We start from the raw sequence: 19,983 nt of genomic DNA on the forward strand, positions 1-19,983 counted from the left end.
ATAAGATAATTTTCAAAAAATAGAATGTGCAAATATTGGGGGTTTTTTTCAATATTGGTAAAAGATGCCGTACCAAAAGTGTATTTTCCCCAGATCTAGCAGAGTCGTATGCTGTCAGCAAAATGCCTTTCATCTACACTCTGTCTTTGAGATGGTCCTGGAATCTTAAAAAGCCACCGTAGGCAAAAGGCATCAAACCAGAGGGCCTCCAAGAAGACAGGGAAATTACACAGGCCATATTTCCTCACCATAAAGCAACTTTTTTCTCCAGCTGCGAAACTCATGCATATAACATTGTCAATAACCGCTTTGTTTCAGCCCTGCTCCAAAGCAGGGTGTCATTAAAAAGAATACCACCTAGATCAAGCTAAAAGGCAGGTGAGCTATTCTCCCAGGCTGCAAAGCCCTGTGGCACCATGAAATGTGATATCAAGGCTGTCTTGAGTTAAGCCAAGCTCACTCAGCACAACCGCCCCGAGACAGAGATCGGTGTCCTCAGACGCAGACTGACGTGGCCCAACTATCGGCGGCAGAAAGGAGCAGAGTAGGAGTGCCCACGTCTGGACTCAGACCAAGACACAAGGGTGGGTCAGGTACAACCCACGATTAGATCAGTCTACTGGATGAGCCTACTTACAGGTTCTGGACTCATCTCTTCCAGCTGTCCTCCGCTTGGCCTTGTCCCACCGCACCTGTCAGAGACCTGGAACTTTCAGCCTCATGCCTCTTTTGTAGGAAGTGCTTATACTACATTCAGGGCAATCTTTCTCCCTCTCCCTCTGCCTCAGAGGCCCTTAGGCTTCTCCTTATTTCCAAAAGACCAGCATTAACAGCTCTCATTAACTACCGTGCATGTTCTAATTGTCTTCAGGGTCTGTCTTACTAATAAGAGGCTTCAGAAACCCTAACCATGTCCCATCCCTTTATTCTTAGTGAAGATTTAACAAACTCGTCTGCCAAATTGCTGAAACGTCTCCCATTTTGTAACCCTCTTATCCTTTTCTCACTCAAATGTCACCCAACCTTATACTTTCTCGTCCTGGGAGCTTCCTCATAAGACTTAGAAAAGAGGTTGACTAGTTTACCGAGCAACATCTTAAGAGATGAGTTGTTCTTTAGCCTCACAGACACCTTCAAAGATTCTATGAAAAGAAATAAGGCAGAGACTTCCCATCGTGGCACAGTGGAAACAAACCCAACTAGGAACCGTGAGGTTGCGGGTTCGATCCTGGCCTCGCTCAGTGGCTTAAGGATCCGGCGTTGCCGTGAGCTGTGGTGTAGGTGGCAGACGCAGCTCAGATCTGCATTGCTGTGGGCTGTGGTGTAGACCAGCAGCTGTAGCTCCAATTCGACCCCTAGGCTTGGAACCTCCATATGCCACAAGTGCAGCCCTAAAAAAAAAAAAAAAAAAAAAAAAAAAAGAAAGAAAGAAGGCAGAAGCTGAAGTGAGAAATTCAGGGATGTTTTGCATCAGAGACTTAACACCTTGCAACTTTGAGGTGCACACGTGCCTAAGGAATGCAGTAAAAGAATGGCAGGGAAAAGGCTGGCAGAAAGCTTGAGAGTCTCAGATATCAAAAGATACCACCACTGCACCTATGAAAACTAGAAACTCAACCAGTTAAATTCTGTTCCATTTTCATTACATCAATTGACAATTAAATATTTCCAAATGGATCCCCCACTGATATTGCATATTCAATATAATTAAGAAAGATGTTGGGAGGCATTCATATTGAACTCAGAGAGTGGACTCTCTTGGACCAAGATGAATCAGAGCCTAATAAAAAGTATTTGCCAGGAAGATTTTCATTAATCAAAGGAAAAGTTTTAAGCTCAATGTAATCAAATACTGTTGTTTTTCCAACCATAAATCATGGTACCAGCTATCCAAAAGTATTCCCCTGATTAGCCAAGCATCAAAAAAAAAAAAAAAAAAAAAAATTTAAGGAGTTCCCTTTGTGGCTCAGTGGTTAACAAACCCAGCTAGGATCCATGAGGCTTTGGGTTTGATTCCTGGCCTCCCTCAATGTGTTAAGGATCCAGCATTGCCGTGAGCCATGGTGTAGGTTGCAGACTCGGCTCGGATCCCATGCTGCTGTGGCTGTGGTGCAGGCCAGCAGCTCTAGCTCTGATTCAACCCCTAGCCTGGGAACCTCCATGTGCCAGGGGTGCAGCTCTAAAAAGCAAAAAAAAAAAAAAAAAAAAAAAAATTAAGCCTTGGTTTCTAAAGGAAATATTTTTGCAAAGTTAAACTAAAAGAACCAACAGTTATCTACTCCCTAGAAATGTGGGGGTAATTAAGTACTAGTGGAATAACTTCATGAGGCTCCTTCACCAAATCAAGTCCCCAAAGGCGTGAGCATTCAAAGTTCCCAGGACTTTCTTTTCATGGCATTTGCCATGAACAATTATATGCCAACAAATTTGACAACTTAGAAGAAATGGACAACTTTTTAGAAACATACAGCCGACAAAGACTGAATCAAGAAGAAACAGATAATCTAAACAGACTGATCACTAGAAATAAAATTGAATATGTCATGAAAACACTCTCTGCAAACAAAAGTCCAGGACCAGATGGCTTTATGGGGGATTCTACCAAACACACCAAGAAGAACTTATACTGATCCTTCTTAAAATTTTCAAAAGATTGAAAAAAGAACATTCCCAAAGACATTCTATGAAACCACCATCATCCTAATACCAAAACCAGACAAAGATACTACTAAAAAAGAAAATTATAGGCCAATATCTTTGATGAATACAGACACAAAAATTCTCAACAAAATTTTAGCCAACCAAATCCTATAATACATAAGAAAAGATCATGTACAATGGCATTTACCACAATTTCCAGTCCTATGTTTGAGTGATTATTGACAAATATATGTTCCCTGTGTAAACAAGAAATTCCACAAAGGCAGGAATCATGTCTCATTAGCTTTCAATTTTAACTGACACACAGTAGGTCCTTAACAAATATTTGCTAAATGAACCTCTGACTTCTGATCCATCATCAAATTAATCCAGGGTGTTCCTGTCATGGCTCAGCAGAAATGAATCTGACTAGTATACTTGAGGACACAGGTTTAATCCCTGGCCTGGCTCAGTAGGTTAAGGATCTGGCATTGCCGTGAGCTGTGGTGTAGGTCACAGACGCAACTCGGATCCCACGTTGCTGTGGCTATGGTGTAGGCTGGCAGCTGCAGGTCCAATTCTATCCCTAGCCTGGAGACTTTCATATGCTGCAGGTATGGCCCTAAAAAAAGAAAAAAAAAAGATTTAATCCATCATTTCTTCAAAACACAATGCCCATCCTTCTTTGTATTCCTGATTTGCATCATTCTTGCCTAAGAGAGCGATACTCCACGCCCCCCAACATTCCTCAAACTCATCCTGCCAACCACTGCCAAAAGAGTCATAAAAGACATTCATCTCTCAATAAATTCTCATGTCCTATATCTATGGATCATTACCTTTTTTTGGGGGGGGGGGGTTGTTTCATGGACCTGTTTGATGATATAATGAAAGCTCTGAAACTATCTTTTCCAGAAAACACACACAAACTCCCAAACTTCTGCCTATAATTCTAGAGGAGTCATAAACCAGGAAAACTCAAGTTTAAAAATCATCAACCAATAAAATTAAGCCCAAATTCTTAAATTCCCTGCCCCAATTAGGACTGGTCTCTTTGGCGTTCCCTGAGTAAAATGTTCCCAAATCCACCTCTGAGAAACTGCTCGTGCTATGCTTCCCACATAGTCATTGGCCCCCATGACCTACACATCTCATCTATCAAAAAAAACAAACTTCAGTTCCCCTTGGTCCATACAGCTTATCCTATGTATTCCAGCTCACACTGGTTCAACTTGAAATTCTTAGGGCAGATAAAGTCTTCACCACTTCTCTTGACACCATCTTGGACCTACACCTCTTTTCCTTTGCAGTACTTTATTCCCCCACCAGGCTCCTATGTCAGTGTTCCTCTGGGTCCTTCTCTCAGCTCTCTGCCACCTCAGCTGATATCTCTTTGTGGGAACTCAGCCACGTGTGTGATCACACACAACTACCACCCTAACCCCCTCTCCTGGACTTCAGACCTAGATACTAATTACCCACTCAACAGTTCCACTTGAACGACCCAAAGAAACCTCAACATTAGTGTGCACAAAGCTAAAGTCAGGATCTCTCCCTAAAAGCCTGCTCTTACTCCTGTATTCCCATTTCAGCCCTATGGCCCAATGATCCACCCAAGGCATTCATGCATGCTGTTCCCTCTGCCTAGAACACTCTTCCTCACCCACTGAATAATTCCTATTTATCCTCCAGTCCAAAGTTCAAACTTAATTTCCATGAAGGAGTTTGGCTGACCTCCGTGAACTGGGTTAGATGTACCTTGAACTCCCCCTATTGTAGTAGAGGTCTTTTACTCCCTTGGATATGGTGATTTACAATAAGAAATATTTATTTGGTCTCCCTCTGCAGTCCTTGCACAGAGCTCCTAAAACCCTTGGAATTTCCTAAGTGATGAGAGCAAAAAAGGTGTCTCTTGTTATGTTAATGAAGTGACATTTGGACCCCCACCTAAGGACGGGGCTAGTTGCCAGGGGAACCAACCAAGCATAGAAGGTTAGAACTTTCAGTTCCATCCTCAGGTTTAGGGGGAGAGAGTAGAGGAGCCAGAGGTTGAATCAATCACCAATGGCCACTACTTATTTAATCATGCCTATGTCATGAAGTTTCCTTAAGAACTCAAAGGGATAGGGCTCAAGAGCTTCCAGATGGGTGAACACGTGGAGATTTGGGAAGAGTGGTGCACCTGAAGAGACCTGGAGGCTCTGCATCCCTTTCCTGAACTTGTCCTATGCGCCTCTTCCATATGGTTGTTCCTGAGTCAAATCCTTTTATAATAAACCAATGATCTAGTAAACAAAATGTTTCTCTGAGTTCTATGAGCCATGGTTCTATGAGCCATTCTAGCAAATTAATCAAACCAATGGAGCCACTCACGGAAACCCCTGATTTAAAGTCACTTGGTCAGAAGCACAAATAATGACTTGGGCTTGCGATCAGCATCTGAAGTGGAGGGCAGTCTGGTGGGACAAAGCCTTGAACAGGATCTGATGGTCTCTCCAGGTAGAGGGTATCACAATTGAGTTGACTGCCTGGAAAACACACACATATAACACGCACACACACAACTGGAGTAAGAGTCATACTCCTCTCTTCGTGGCTTCCCACCACACCGAGAAGAAAATCGAAAGGCCCAGCTGGATCTGTCCCCTGCCTATCGTTCTAACCTTAAGTCCTGACACTCCTTCCCTCCCTCATCACGTTCTGAGCACTGGCATCACTGCTGTTTCCCAAGGCCAAGTGCTTCCATGTCTCAGCACTTGCCCTGACTTGCTTCCTCCCCCCATGCAGGGTTTCTCACCTTCTCAGAGAGCCTTTCCTGGCCTTTCTAAAGTAGTTTCCCTATTCCTGTTCACCCTCTTATCCTGATTATTTTTTTCTTATGGCACGGTATGGTTACCCAGCACCACACCCAGCACTTAATTACTATGTATCTTCCCCAAATGTAAGTTTCCTTCCCCCAAAACCTTGAAGAGAGCCTAGCACAGAAATAATTGTTGAATGAACAAGTACATAAATAAATGATTGAATGATGAGACGGACCAACATTTTGCTGTGCTCTGTTTAATTATCCGTCTGACCCTGTACAATACAACGTCCATCATGGGTGAAACAATGGCTGCCTTACTCACCATGGGCTCCCAGTTCACACTCAGCCCAGTCCGACGCATGGTTAAATGACTGACGAGCATCTGCTATCTGAATCAATGTGCAGACATGGTGAGTCTCCTGGAACGTCTTCCCAACTCAACATCTGCAACCCCCACTTCACAAACCTGTCCTCTATATTACAGCAAGAACGATACAGATGGATCTCTATTTGAAATCCTTCAGGTCTCCTCAACATCTATTATAAGGCTTCCTAACCTTCTTTTGCTGGATGGACCCCAGGAAAATACCCTAATTTATAGAAACATAGGTTTTGCTTATAATCTTTGGGTGTTCACAGGCCTCCTGAAGTTCATGAATGGCCAACTTAAAAGACTTCAGACTACAAATGCAGGCTCCTTAGTATCAGCCGTTAGGACTTGGCCATTGTCCAGTCTCCAGTCCTATCCCTCTCTGCGATGGTTAATTTTAAGTATTTCCCTTTCCCAACCATGCTGGCACATGTCTGGGCCTTTATCGACATTGCTTCCTATCTTGGCCAAAAGGCAAAAATCTCCTGAGTGAAAACGGCCCCTTCTCAGGTAGCAACACTGAATTTCTCAACAGAATCAACATACGCTCCTAGAGTATCACATTTATAACTCCTGAAATCACATCATATATGCTCCCTGTAAGTCCCTAGGAAAGAGACCCTATAAATGTCACCTTTACTTCCCAGTGTCCAGCACAGTAATGACAGATAATAAGCATTTGAAAGATGACTGTGGTATGAGTAAGATTACAGTTCCATAATGCACATCTTGCCTTCCCAACTGGGCTGTAAGCTTTTCAACAGTATGGAAACTATATTCCAAGTATTTTCAATCACCCCAAAGCACCTCTTATGCTATTGTGCACACAGAAAGTATCCGATAAATACTTACTAGATAAATTAATCAATAAAGAATTAGGAACAACTTTACAAGAGGCATAGCTGAATCTACTGCAATATCAGATTGTTGTATCAAGATAATAATAAGCCAATTATTGATGCCTGTGTGTGTATCAGGGTACAACCGATCCACATATGGTTTCGTGTGTACCTCTCTCTGCTTTAAATACCAATATGGATGGGTTTAAGCTAGAGTTGGTTCATGCCTATGGCCAGAATTTACCTATGGGTATTTCTACTCTACGTAATTTTGTGTTTGGATTTTGATATGATCTCTATTTCTTTTCCACGGCAGTTCATAGATGTTCTTTTTTTAATTTTTTTTTTTTTTTTTTGGCTGCACCTGTAACATGTGAAAGTTCCCAGGCCAGGGATTGAACCTATGCCACAACAGTGACCTGAGCCACTTCAGTGACAATGCAGGATCCTTAACCTGATGAGTCACATAGGAACTCCCTGATGGTCTTAAGAAGAATAGACAAGTTGACCTAAAATGGTAGTCTAGAGAGGAAAACTTTTGAGTCCCATTTTTAGAAATGCTAGAATTAAACGAGTCCTGGGCCACGTTTGGGCAGCCCAGTAAACCATGTGGTAGTTACACTCTGCAGTAGGCAAGCTGAAAATTATTTTCTGGATGACAAATAAAGGTCCTTTCAACTCTGCTGGAAATTAATGACTTTATCTCATTTACGTTACTTATGTGAAAACTTCCTTTACCTCTTGCCTCATACTGTCCATTTACTGAGTAGAGTCTGCATTTGTTATATCCTCTGGTTAATTAACAGAGGCAGATAATATCCTTCCCTAAAAGGTACAAAAGAAAACCTCTTCCTAAAAATGTCTGGTGATAAACGCAGTTCAATTCAACTCTACAAAATTATCTAGGGATAGAGTTATAGTTGCTATTTCAGTTTCTACCCAAAGTTCAAACCAGGCCCTGGACTTCTGGAAAACCCAGCATGACCCTTGGTCAAGCAAGATAAAAGGAGCTGGAGGAGCAGGCAAGCAAATTTTTGCTGCAAATTGACAGTTGTGGCAGGCACTACTTTAAGTGCTTTACATGTAACTAAATCATGTTGCCCTCAAAGCTACCCCAAGCAGTACTGTTATAAGGGCAGTTGTTTTAAAAATGAGGTAAGCAAGGTACAGAAAGATTATGTAAGTCCCCCAGATCATACAATTGGGAAAAGATGGCATCAAGGTCCCAGGCAGTCTGATTCCAGAACCCAAGCATCCCAAAGAGAATAAACTCCTTAGAACTCCACCCGACTCTTCACAAGGCAATGGCAGAGTGCGTCACATCTGGAAACAAAGTCATTACCTCACTCCTCACCCCTAAACTCATAAATAATCATCCCATCATACATTGCCTCTAATTATTTATTTCAAGACCAATAATTTTTAAGGGAAAATGCTAATTCAATTTCTGGGGCAAAGGCTGAGAACTCTGCTGAGTTCCCTGAAAACAGAGTTAATGGAACTAACAGCTATGCAGCAGAATAGCCTGATGAAAGTGAGTATCTTCTAAAAATATGACTTCAGAAAATACCTATTTTAACTCACAAATACATAGAAAATGCTGTGTCATTAGCGCTCATCTGCAAGAGTTCTCAAATTCTTTGGGCACAAAGAACATTAGCATCTGCCATTCAAAACTTAAGTCTCTCTGTAAAATGTCAAGAAGTTTTCCCACCACTTAAGAAAAATATCGTCACCCCAAAATACAAGCAAGTGTTGGTTTTCCACACTAATGGGAACAAGAACAACCTGGCACAAAATTCCCTAAAAAAGAATAAATAACAAAAAAGCCATTTAGTCAATTATCTTTTTATCCTTTACCAGTTACTAAAGTGTAACCAAACCACCTGATTGGAGTTTCATCACCTCTCCTTTCTCTGCTCACACCAACCAGATGCAAGTGCTAATGAACAGTGAGGACAGGAAGCCCAAAGAAAGATGCAAGAAACAAGGCATATGGGTGACACAAAGGAGGAAAGTCAAGAGGGAGCTGTGCTTTGACACCACACCTTCTTAACACAAGTATGACTTCCAGTCTGATTTCCACAGAGAACGGGATACTAAACCAGGAGAATAATAATCTATTCCTATGCAGAAATACTAAGAAAGTCGCTCATCCATTCAACAGCACTGGGAAGGCATCCACTTACTACCAGCCAGGGAACATCTAGGACAAAGGACAGAAAAAAAAGGAGGAGGAGGGACAGAAGGAAGAGAAAGGACAGCCTCTGTCCCATAGGAAGGCAGACAGCTCGGCTCAAGAAGGGAGACTTGGGCCCTTGGGAAAAGGCCCCCCAGATACAGAAGCTCACACACCAAAATCAATCCTGCTCCAAGAGTGGCCTCCAGAAATCACTGAGTGAGATCTAGAAATCACTCCATAAATCATTAATTGATGAGCCATCCAAGAGACAGGTGCAATATATCACTACATAAAAAGACCACACAAACGTGTCTAGAATTGCAAATAGAAATGCTTAACTACAAAAATTATTTGGGAATCTGCAAATGTCAAATAAGGGAAGCAGGACTTTATGGTGGAAATATTCTAGACTGAGCCAGAACTTCTGGGTTCTAGGCAAAAAGCTGCCAATAACAGCTGCATGGCTTAAGCAAGTCACCGACCTCTTTGGGTCTTGGTTTTGTCTCTGTAAAATGAGACGTCTCAACTGCGTTTTCTAAATTGCTTTCCAGCTCTACGCTGGGTGACCGTGATTCTGACCCATGCCTCTGACCCAACAATAACATCTGTAACCAGCTAGAATTTCCTCAATGGGTCTTGTGAGTGCCTAGCCCATTTTTCAAAACTCTTTCCCAAGAGTAATAAAATGTGTAAAAGATGGGTTAGGAAGAGGCCTTAGCACTGCATTTAGGTCTGCTCAGCACTCCCTCCCATGACCAATTAAAGATGACACACACCCATTCCAAAAGAACGGAGCTGTCAGTGATGGCCACTGTGTTTCTAACAGCTAAAGTGGCTTGCCCACAGAAATGTCCCTTCTCATTGATATGAAGAATGAGAAAACAGGAAGGAAAAAAAAATACTAGAAGGAAGAAAGACAAGAAATGGAGGAACAAAGAAGTGGAGGAAAGTACCTCTGTATATTTGACATATTCTTAGTTCATGGAGCTCTGTCAGTAATGATGGAGGTGGGAACTTGGGTAGAAGAGAATATGGCTAAGAAATCAAAGACAAAGGAAACATAATTCATCTACTAGGGCTCTGCTCAGGTGAGCACGTATGGCTGGAGAGAGTTCCAAGCCAAATGAACGATTCTGGAAGAGAAGACAATTTGGAGATAGTTTCAAATGCACTGAGGTCCTTTTGCGCAGAATCTTCATCAAGATTCTTAAACATGGAGTTCCCATCGTGGCTCAGTGGTTAACGAACCCAACTAATATCCTTGAGGACGCAGGTTCGATCCCTGGCCTGGCTCAGTGGGTTAAGGATCTGGCATTGCTGCCATGAGCTGTGGTGTAGGACACAGACGTGGCTCAGATCCCACATTGCTGTGGCTGTGGCATAGGCTGGCAACTTTAGCTCCAATTCAACCCCTAGCCTGGGAACCTCCATATGCCATGGGTGCAGCCCTAAAAACACACCAAAAAAAAAGCCCCCCCCCCCCAAAAAAAGGTTTTTAAACATAATCAGTGACCAGAAATGCTGACACTTCTGCGTGGGGACCAAGAGCTCTCCCAGATGTGGAAGTTAGAACTAAATCTGCAGGATTATTACTCTTCTCTGATAGTTCCAATCTACTCTACAGGAAACAAGCTCCAGGAGCAACCTATTCTTTTGCTGCTGATGCAGCCAAGAAAAAGCATCTTGCTTACTTCTGAGAGGACATGGGAGATCGCTCTGTGCTGTAGCAATGACAACAATGACAGACCGTGTCATCCACCTGAGAAACCCAGAGGGGATACAGATAGAGCCAGCACACTCTATGCATCTCCTGGTGAGAGGAGACTGGCTTGTCGTGTGGGAGACATCCTACCAGGGGCAGCGCTTCTCTAACTTGTGGGGAGTTCTCGCATTCTGACGTGCTGTTAGCATCTCTGACTTGGGGAAACAGATGTTAAGTGCTCTTTGGAACAGCTCCACCTCTTTCTCCAGACTCACCTCCTGCGGCTGCTTTACCCACCCTCCAGGTACTGCGTGCTCCAGCACCAGCTGAGTACATTTCCCAACCTGCTCTGCTTTTGCTCATCTCAGGTCTCCACTCGTGCTGTTTTCTGCCAAGATTACCTTTGCCCAGCCCCTGTGAGCCAGGAGAAATGCTAATCCCATCCAGAAGCACTCCTCCCTCTGCTACCTCTACAGCTTGTACCCACGCCCTCTCTGCTCCCTTCACACTGATGGCAATAACGGTTTCACAGGTTTCATGCCTCTTAGACTGGGAATCTTCGTGAACAACCTCTAACATACAGGAGGCAGTCAATCTTTTGATTTTATTCAAATTAAGTGTAATCATTAACTGAATTACATGGAACTAGTTCCAGGATAGCTCTTGGAATCATTAAAATTACCTTGAGAGGTTGGCACATCAGTCCTAAATCCTAATATCTGTCCAATTGCTTGCCCAAATTTTTCCTGGAGAAGAATAGATGATTTAAAAAAAAAAGGAATTACCAGCTTGGATAAGTCAGGCCCAGGTTACCAGAATTTTCTTAGCCACCATCTAAAGGACTTTCAAATAAGTTACTTAACCTGTTACTTTTCCTCATTTGAAAATAGCAATAACAATATTTTCTCTAGCTGGAGAATTAATGGCATTGGATAACATTTATGAAAAGGAAACTAAAAATCTTGAAGCCAGATGCTGATGTTAATCTTTAAAACCTATTTTGAATTAGACACAGACAGTAGTCTTCCAATAAATGTATGACACTGAAAAGGATTTTTTTTTTTTTTTGTCTTTTTAGGGCCACACCTGTGGCATATGGAGGTTCCAGGGTAGGGTCTAATTGGAGCTACAGCTGCCAGCCTACGCCAGAGCCACAGCAATGCCAGATCTGAGCTGCGTCTGAGACCTACACCACAGCTCACAGCAACGTCAGATCCTTAACCCACTGAGCAAGGCCAGGGATTGAACCCTCAACCTCATGGTTCCTAGTCAGATTTGTTTCCGCTGCACCATGATGGGAACTCCTGAGAAGGATTTTAATTACTGCCCAATCCTTGATTCCTTTGTTACATGGTACATCAAAACTATCAGGAAATGCCATCAGCTTGACTTTCAAAGTATAAATCCATTCAAATTCTTGATATTTAAAGAAATATTAAGTGTTATAATTGTGGTTTTTTTAATTGCTCCCATCATTTAGAAATGCATATAGAAATATTTACAAATAAAATATAATTGTTAAAGCTGGATGATGAATACGTGAAGGGTCATTATGCTATTGCATTTCTATAAAGGTCTGAAAACTTTCACAATGAAAACTCAGATCAGGTCATTCTGCTCTTCAAAACCTTCATTCAGGGTAAAAGCCAGCATCCTGTCAGTGACCTACAAAGGCCCTGTTCACTCTGACCCCACCCTGACACCTCCAACTTCTCCTCACCCTCCCTGTCATTCCAGCCTCCCTGTCTCACACACACCAGGCACAGACCTGCCTACAGGCCTTTTCACTGCTGGGACCTCAGCCTGAAATACGCTTTTCTGAAATATTCTCAGGCTGCCCTTCCCTTCCCTATTTCAAATCTTTGCTTAAGTGTCACCTTCATAATGGAAGCTTTCCTGACTGGTCCGATGTGTTCACTGGTCTGTTCCCAGGGCCTTGAACAGTAGCTGGCATAGAGCTAATGGCCAAAAAATACTGGCCGAATGAATGAATGAATGAGTGACGAGGCAAACTGGGTCAGCCATCCAGTGAACCCACGCCATCAATAGGGGGAAGTAAGAGCACACTAGACAGGCTGCATCGGGGACTCTGAACCAGACTGGCGAACAGTGACTTCAAATCTTACTCCAACCAGTGCTCCAGGATGGTGCCTGGGAAGTCAACAAAGTGAATACCACCAAGTTTTCTAGAGCCTGAGTCTCAAGTAGCCTGAAGAGCCATCCTCCAGGCCTCTGAGCTGACACCGCACTCCACCAAGCAACTGGTAGTCACAGTTGATTGACTACCTGATCAGCTACCTGATCAATATAATAGCCAGCCCGGGCCTGCAGCATCCCCACCCTCCAGGTCGCCAAAGGCCTGTCCTGCAGCCTCACCACAATGGTGGCCGCCATGCAGAGCTTGGACTACTGGCCCACACACACCTGGCTGCGAAGAAGGTTGGGGCTTGGTGCACTGAGGTCACTGCAACACTCCAGAATGGATTTGCTCTATAAATCTGCCCAGGACTGGGCAGAATGTGTTTTTTAAAACTTTAATTTATTTGTATAACCAAAAAATGGCTCTAAACAAGAAGAGTGATATTTATTAATAGAGAAGAATTTTCAGGTGATTTTTTTTTTTCAATGACCTGATCTTGAAAACTGGATTAATACCCACTGTGAAATGGGGGGAAAAAAAACAAACAACAACAACAACAAAACCAGGGAATTCCCATTGCAGCTCAGTGGTTATGAACCTGACTAGTATCCATGAGGATGTGGGCTGAATCCCTGGCCTTGCTCAATGGATTAAGGATCCAGCATTGCTGTGAGCTGTGGTGTAGGTCACAGATGCAGCTCAGATCCCACATTACTGTGGCTGTGGGGTACCGTACTCTGGCAGCTACAGCTCCAATTTGACCCCTATCCTGGGAATTTTCATATGCTGCAAGTGCATCCCTGAAAAGCAAAAAGTAAAAAAAAAAAAAACGAAAACAAAACAGCTGCCCTGTTACTGTTTGGAAACATCAGTGTCACATGCCTCGCAACACAGGCTGGCATGTCCCAGTCTTTGCACTTGCAGGGCTTCCTCTCATTTCTGGACAGCAGCCTCTTGAGCTCCCTCCAGTTTCTAGACAGTACCCTCTGCTGGTTTTGTCTAGACAGGGTAGTCAGAGGCAAGCTGAAATCCCTGGGGAAGGGCTTGGATTCCCAGTCTCTATGCTACATGCTCCACCTTCTTACAGGACTTGGCCTTGGTCAGAGGGAAATCATTATACATCTTTATTACCCTTATAAGAAGGATTTATTACTTTTTATATGTGGCCCTGAAATATTGCTGATCCTTCTGCCATCATCCTGCAAGGTACAAGCATTCTATGAAGCAAAAAACAAACAAACAATAAAACACACCATTCACTACCATCCCTTCCCCAGTGCTCTGCTCAATCCTGGCTCATATCCAGATGGGGCAAAATTACTCAGCTGTTAGCCAGTGGCCTCAGCTGCCACCAGCTAAAGCAACAAGTTTCCCAAGCAGCTGAGAATCTTGCTCCAACTCTTCTCCCCACACACCCTCTCCCGGCTATGCCTTTGGAATATGACCCTCGGAGTGCTTCAGTGTCCTTGAGTTAGAATAAAAGGAAATACTTCTAAAGGCTTGGGAATTCTCACTCATACTTTGTTCCCTGTAGTCTCATAAAAAAAAGCTTCAGATACGTTAGGAGTTTGGGCTTAACACCTATACACACTACTATACATAAAGCAGGTAACCAACAAGGCCCTACTGTAGAGCACAAGGAACTCTACTTAATATTCTGTAATAACCTATATGGAAAAGGCATCTGGAAAAGACTTGGATGTGTGTATACATATAACTGAATCACTCTGCTGTACACCTGAAATGAACACGGCATTGGAAATCAACTATACTCCAATAATTTTTTTTAATAAAATAAAAAAGACTTCAGAGAATTCTCCCCCCAGAAAATGACACATGTACAGTTATCTGACCTATATTCAGAAGATTGTTGGAGCATTTCCTTATCTCACTGACTCTCAGGCATCTCCTTTTTCGCCCCTTAGCCTTGATTTCTTTACAGCCTCCCCCCACCCCCCCGAATCTATGCGTTGGAGATCCGCCCCCGTACCACACACCATTCCTATAGGCCCGTCTGTGACCATGCACTGAGGCCCCTCATGCAGGACACCATCTCCCAAGCCACCACTGCCAAGTTCAAGTTCTCCGGCTCTGGAGTCAGCCATCCCAACATTCTGTCAACAGAAGAGATGGAGAAGAGGCAGATGCGGATCTGGTGAACGCTCTATCTGGACAGAAGTTGTACTTTTTCTTCCAAATCTTTCACACCCTAGAAAGCATTTCAGAGAATTGCTTTTCTAAACTGCTATTTTCTGAAATCAGCCATAATGCTGCACAAATAAGAGAAGTCCCCCCAAACGCCAAGAAAAATACACTCATCGTATTACTCACTTACAAGTTATCTAATTAGTAGCTCTGATGACAGGTTTCTCTTACCAGGTCCTTACTCCTTGATTTTTTTCCTCCTGCAGATGTGCAGGATTGTAACATTACAATGTGACCTCTTCCCTCGTACTTTAATTGTCCGTCTTTTCAGGTAATGGAATGATTAGCTGTATCATTTCTGTGTTGACTCTAAACCTATGTTCTTAATTATAACCGATAACAATGACAAAATTAAGTGTGCATATTCTATGTCAGCATGCCTCCTTTCCTGGTAGGAAAAGACAGGCAGGCACCTGTGTGCTGGCTGAAAGGGAGAGCCATGAAACTTAACCTTCAGGCTGGAAAACCGAAAAGCAGTAAGCAGTAAGGCAACATGGCTGGGGCTGCCAGATTTAGGCAATAAAAATACAAGACACCCAGTTAACTGAATTTCAGAGCAACAACAAGGAATTTTTTAGTATGATATCATATGGGACATAGTCATACTAAAAAAGCTTTTGTTATTTATCTGAAATTCAAATTTACCTAAGCATCGTGTATTTTATTGGGCAATCCCAAATATGATGCTCGTTAAGAGAAGGCAACAGAGATAAATGAGCCTGGCAGAAATTTCAGAGCTGAGTTCAAGACAGTGGGAAAGGTGTGTCATCAAAGGCTTAGCCATGCTTTTCTCATCAAGAAACCAAAGTCTGTTTTGAACAAAATAGGCAATTCTGAAGGTGGATTAATGCTTGGCCCAGCAGAATGCCACATTAAATTAATGTTCATTTATTTACCAAAATTACGTAGGAGTTGAAAAGACTGATGCACCTTCTGATTCACATAGCTTAGGTCACCAGAGAGAAGCTCGCAGGTTAGGGCTGCCCAGTACTGGACCATGAGGCATGTGGCCTCCCACGGTGGATCATTCTCCCTTTCCACCCATCTGCTGCTGCTCTCCTTTGTGCAGATCCAATTTGAAAGTTTTAGCTCAGACCTGGAGAAGATTAAATGGATCACATTCCAAGGAGAGATATTGACTCAGAAAAGGCGCCACTGACCTAATCATCCTTTCTGCACTTGGCGTCCCCGGGCTCTAAGGAGCCACCAGAACGCAGAACGCAGGGCGAAAGCTCTCAAAACATCACTGTGGAAGTTTTGTTTTCAACTCCTCAGTGAAAGTCATTTTACTGAGAGGATGCTGATAGCACTTTCATAACCAGAAGAAAATACATTTTGCTCTACAGTTTTTCACAAAAGGGAAAAGGAAAAGGAAGGACAGCTTCAAGAAGTCTGCAGTCAATTCTGCCATGTCAAACTGTTCTTCTCTCACGCACACAAAAGTCATGTGAATAAAAGCGTACTAAATTCTTCCACGCTCTTTACAGTACTGCTAACTGTAAGATTATTCATATATTCTTTTCATACATTTTAATTGACCATTCTGACAGGTCTTTAGCTCATTTTAAAAAAAAATGAAAGTGAAAAAAGAGTATCGTTTTACCTAATCATACCCCCAGCCTGATAAATATAAATGTCTGTGGAAGAAATGGTTTCAAATCATTTTGGCTGAGTACGGTGATAACCCATCAGCCATGCCCCCCCCTTTAACACATGTATCAGGAACATTAATTAGACTTCGGAGATATGGTTCCATCAGTTGCCATCCTTATTAAACTTACATTTCATTTCCTGGAACAATATTAAACGACGAGGGGAAACATTTAATAGTAAAGAGTATCTAACCACCATTGGGTGTAGCAAGGAGCCTAAAAGAAGACACATGATTTTCAACAAAGGGACCATGTTATAAAAAATGTCTGTCGTAACGAGGCTGCCGGATCAAGCACTGATTGAATTATTTTTTAATTTTGCCAATACTAAGGTGAAATATCTATTATGAAATAACGCAAGTTCCATTTTCACATTGGTAATTATGGTATAAAAATAGCACGCAATTGCTTTAGAAATCTGAAAGGAGTCCGTTTAAGGCTCCAGAGAAATCCGGCAAGGTAATTCCTAATCTTTAAGCCCAGGAAAAAGAAAAACAAGAGAGGAAATCTTCAATCACAAGTACCAAGTACACAGCCGTCCCCTGGAACCCGCAGGGGATTGACTTCCAGACCACCCCACCCCCACCTAGAATACTAACGTCCGTAGATGCTCAAGTCCCTGAAATAAAATGGCACAGTATTTGCAGATAACATATACACATCCTCCCACATACCTGAAATCATCTCTAGATTACTTATGATACCTAACACAATATAAGTAGTTGTTAATATGATATAATTGCTAAGTAGTTGCTTCTGGGCAGCAAATTCCAGTTTTGCTTTTCGGAACTTTTTGGATTTTTTTTTTTTTCCCAAAAAATATTTTCCCATGGTAGTTGATGGACTCCTAGGACTCAGAACACTTGGATACAGAGGGCTGACTGTATAGGTATTAGAATTGAGAGGAAATGATCTAAGTATAAGAAATGAATCTCCACCAGCAGGCGGTGAGTCCTTCATTCCACTTTTCTTATAGCTTTTACGCCACAGGCTAGAACTATGACAGGCAGGGCATGGCCTCTGAGTCCTCAGCAAACAGAGGCTGGTCAAGTCTCCATCTGTTAAGAATGAAGCAGTGGGCTGGAGGCAGACATAGGTTCTAGCCCTGACCCTGCCTGCACTGGCTGGGAAACTTCACAGAAGTCACTAGTCTTGAAGAGCAACTGAATTGATTGTTTCCGTTGGGGGGGGAAAAAAAAGAGATGGGAATTCACCATGCCTATGGTCCCTCCTAGATTGAAAATACCGTGATTTTATGATTTTTATTTGTATAAAGAGAGGATTGGACCAAATGAACACTGCAATTCCATCCAGATTTTAAATTCCTGGGTGGGTTTCACATGCAGAGAAATGCTTAAGGTTGCTATCAGGAAGTCTTTGTGGGATTTTATTTAATGGCTCCTCCTGATATCAGAAGAGAAAACATTCCCCTACTAAATGGAAAAATGTTTAAACATGCTTTTAGCAAGCATAATAAAAATAGTCATTTCCCGTAAAACTAAAAGAAGCAGCCTTAAGACATAGTCTAAGATTAAAGCATTGTCACACTAAATATAAAGATATTACAAGGAAATAGCAAACCAACTGCCAAGTAAATCAATTCATGACAGAAGACAGCCTGTCAATTTTTCTGCATAAGATAGTGAGTTAAAACTTGAGCTCCAGAGTTCACCTCTAGATTTAGAATCCTTATTTCTCCATTGCTGGCCATGTGACCTTAGGCAAGTCACCTTCCTTCTCTTAGTTTCTTCATCCATAAGAATAAGAGGATCAGTCTCTTATGGTTGGTGTCGGGATTCAACAAGATCATCCATTTGAGGCTTTAAGCAAGGTGCCTAGAATACTATGCTCAAAAAATACTAGCACCTGGTATTATTAAAGTTATTTCTCCTGTTCTTAACAATTTACTCTTTTTAGTTAATACAACATTTTGGCTCTATAAGCTATTAGACATCAGTTCTGTCCAAGGAACTGGGCAGAACTCTAGAGAGGACCAGAAAACCAGACCCAGCAACTCTTCATAGCCTCACCCACATTTCCTTGTCTGCCTAAATCCTCTTTCCATCAAACTCTTTCAGACTTCTTTTTTTTTTTTAGGTTTCTATTTTTTCTATTATAGTTGATTTACTTTGTTCTGTCAATTTCTGTTGTACAGCAAAGTGACCCAATCACACATATATATTCTTTTTCTCACATTATCCTCCATCATGTTCCATCACAAATGACTAGATATAGTTCCCTGTGCTATATAGCAGGATCCCATTGCTTATCCCTCCAAATGCAAGAGTTTGCATCTACTAACCCCAAACTCCCAGTCCATCCCACTCCCTCCCCTGCCCTTGCAATCCCAAGTCTGTTCTCAAAGTCCATGAGTTTCTTTCTTTTCTGTAGAAGGGTTCATTTGTGCTGTATATTAGATTCTAGATATAAGTGAAATCATATGGTATTTGTCTTTCTCTTTCTGACTTACTTCACTTAGTATGAGAGTCTCTAGTTCCATCCATGTTATTGCAAATGGCATTAGTTTGTTCTTTTTCGTGGCTGAGTAGTATTCCATTGTGTATATGTACCACATCTTCTTAATCCATTCATCTGTCATCAATAGACAAGAGCCCTCCATCTGGTTAAGTGCCCCTCCTCAGTGCCTCTAGTGGCATCTCTTCTATCACCATTCTTACTCCACTGTTTTTAAATTTTCTATATATTTTCTATCCCCCTCACTAGACTATGAGCAACTTAACAACAGATATGTGTCCAATCTCTCTAGAAACCATAGGGGTCAGTAAACAACTGATATTTGCTATAGTTTGCAGAGTAAGTGAAAATATATGTTAATTCATAAAATCTACCCAATCACTCTAAATTAATTTATAAACTTAATGAAATAGTCATTTCACTAATAAGTTGATATTATGTTAATTATCACTCACAATTAGTTGATAACAATTAAATAGAAGGGGGAGACAAATCTATTCACAACCATGATGAAAAACACTCCAGAATAGAGTGGATATCAGAAGGGTATCAAAAAAGGTGCCCTGTGTACCCAATGAACACTGAAAGAATGCCAGGTGGAAGACCCACCTGGTAGAGAAGACATCTGAACTGAACTTTGACTTTGGGATAGAATCATCACAGAAGTGGGGAAGTGCCACTTAAATGTGGTTTTGAACCAGAGCATTATGGAATGACAGGAGGAGATAAGTCGGAGTCAAATTACAAGGGCTTTAAATGCCTGGCTACAGAATATGCATGAGTTCTGTGATGGTGAGAAGACAGGGAAGGCTTTGAAGCCAAGCTGAGGAAGGACCAAATCAAACGTATTCTTTGGGGAGTAAGCTCAGGTAGAAAACTGAAAAATTAAAGTTTGAAAGATCGAGATCTGCACAACGCGTAGGAACTATTCCAGCGATAATAGTGAGCTGCCATGTGAAGAGAAAGGAGAGA

At 42.1% G+C, this 19,983-nt stretch overlaps 1 protein-coding gene across 31 annotated transcripts in view; it reads right to left on the minus strand.

Annotated features, from left to right (window-relative positions):
• ESR1 (estrogen receptor 1) overlaps positions 1-19,983 on the minus strand; it is a 384,969-nt gene that overhangs the window by 243,088 nt on the left and 121,898 nt on the right. The window contains exon 1 of one of the 31 annotated variants that reach the window (XM_085010358.1): positions 15,815-15,948. The gene's annotated coding sequence lies outside the window, so the exon portion shown is untranslated. 31 annotated transcript variants of the gene reach the window in all.

This window comes from Sus scrofa, chromosome 1 (assembly GCF_054392235.1).
Source record: "Sus scrofa isolate SSC_HxYL_T2T_F1_AM1 chromosome 1, Sscrofa_HxYL_maternal_Yorkshire_Landrace_v2.0, whole genome shotgun sequence".
Classification (NCBI taxonomy): domain Eukaryota; kingdom Metazoa; phylum Chordata; class Mammalia; order Artiodactyla; family Suidae; genus Sus; species Sus scrofa.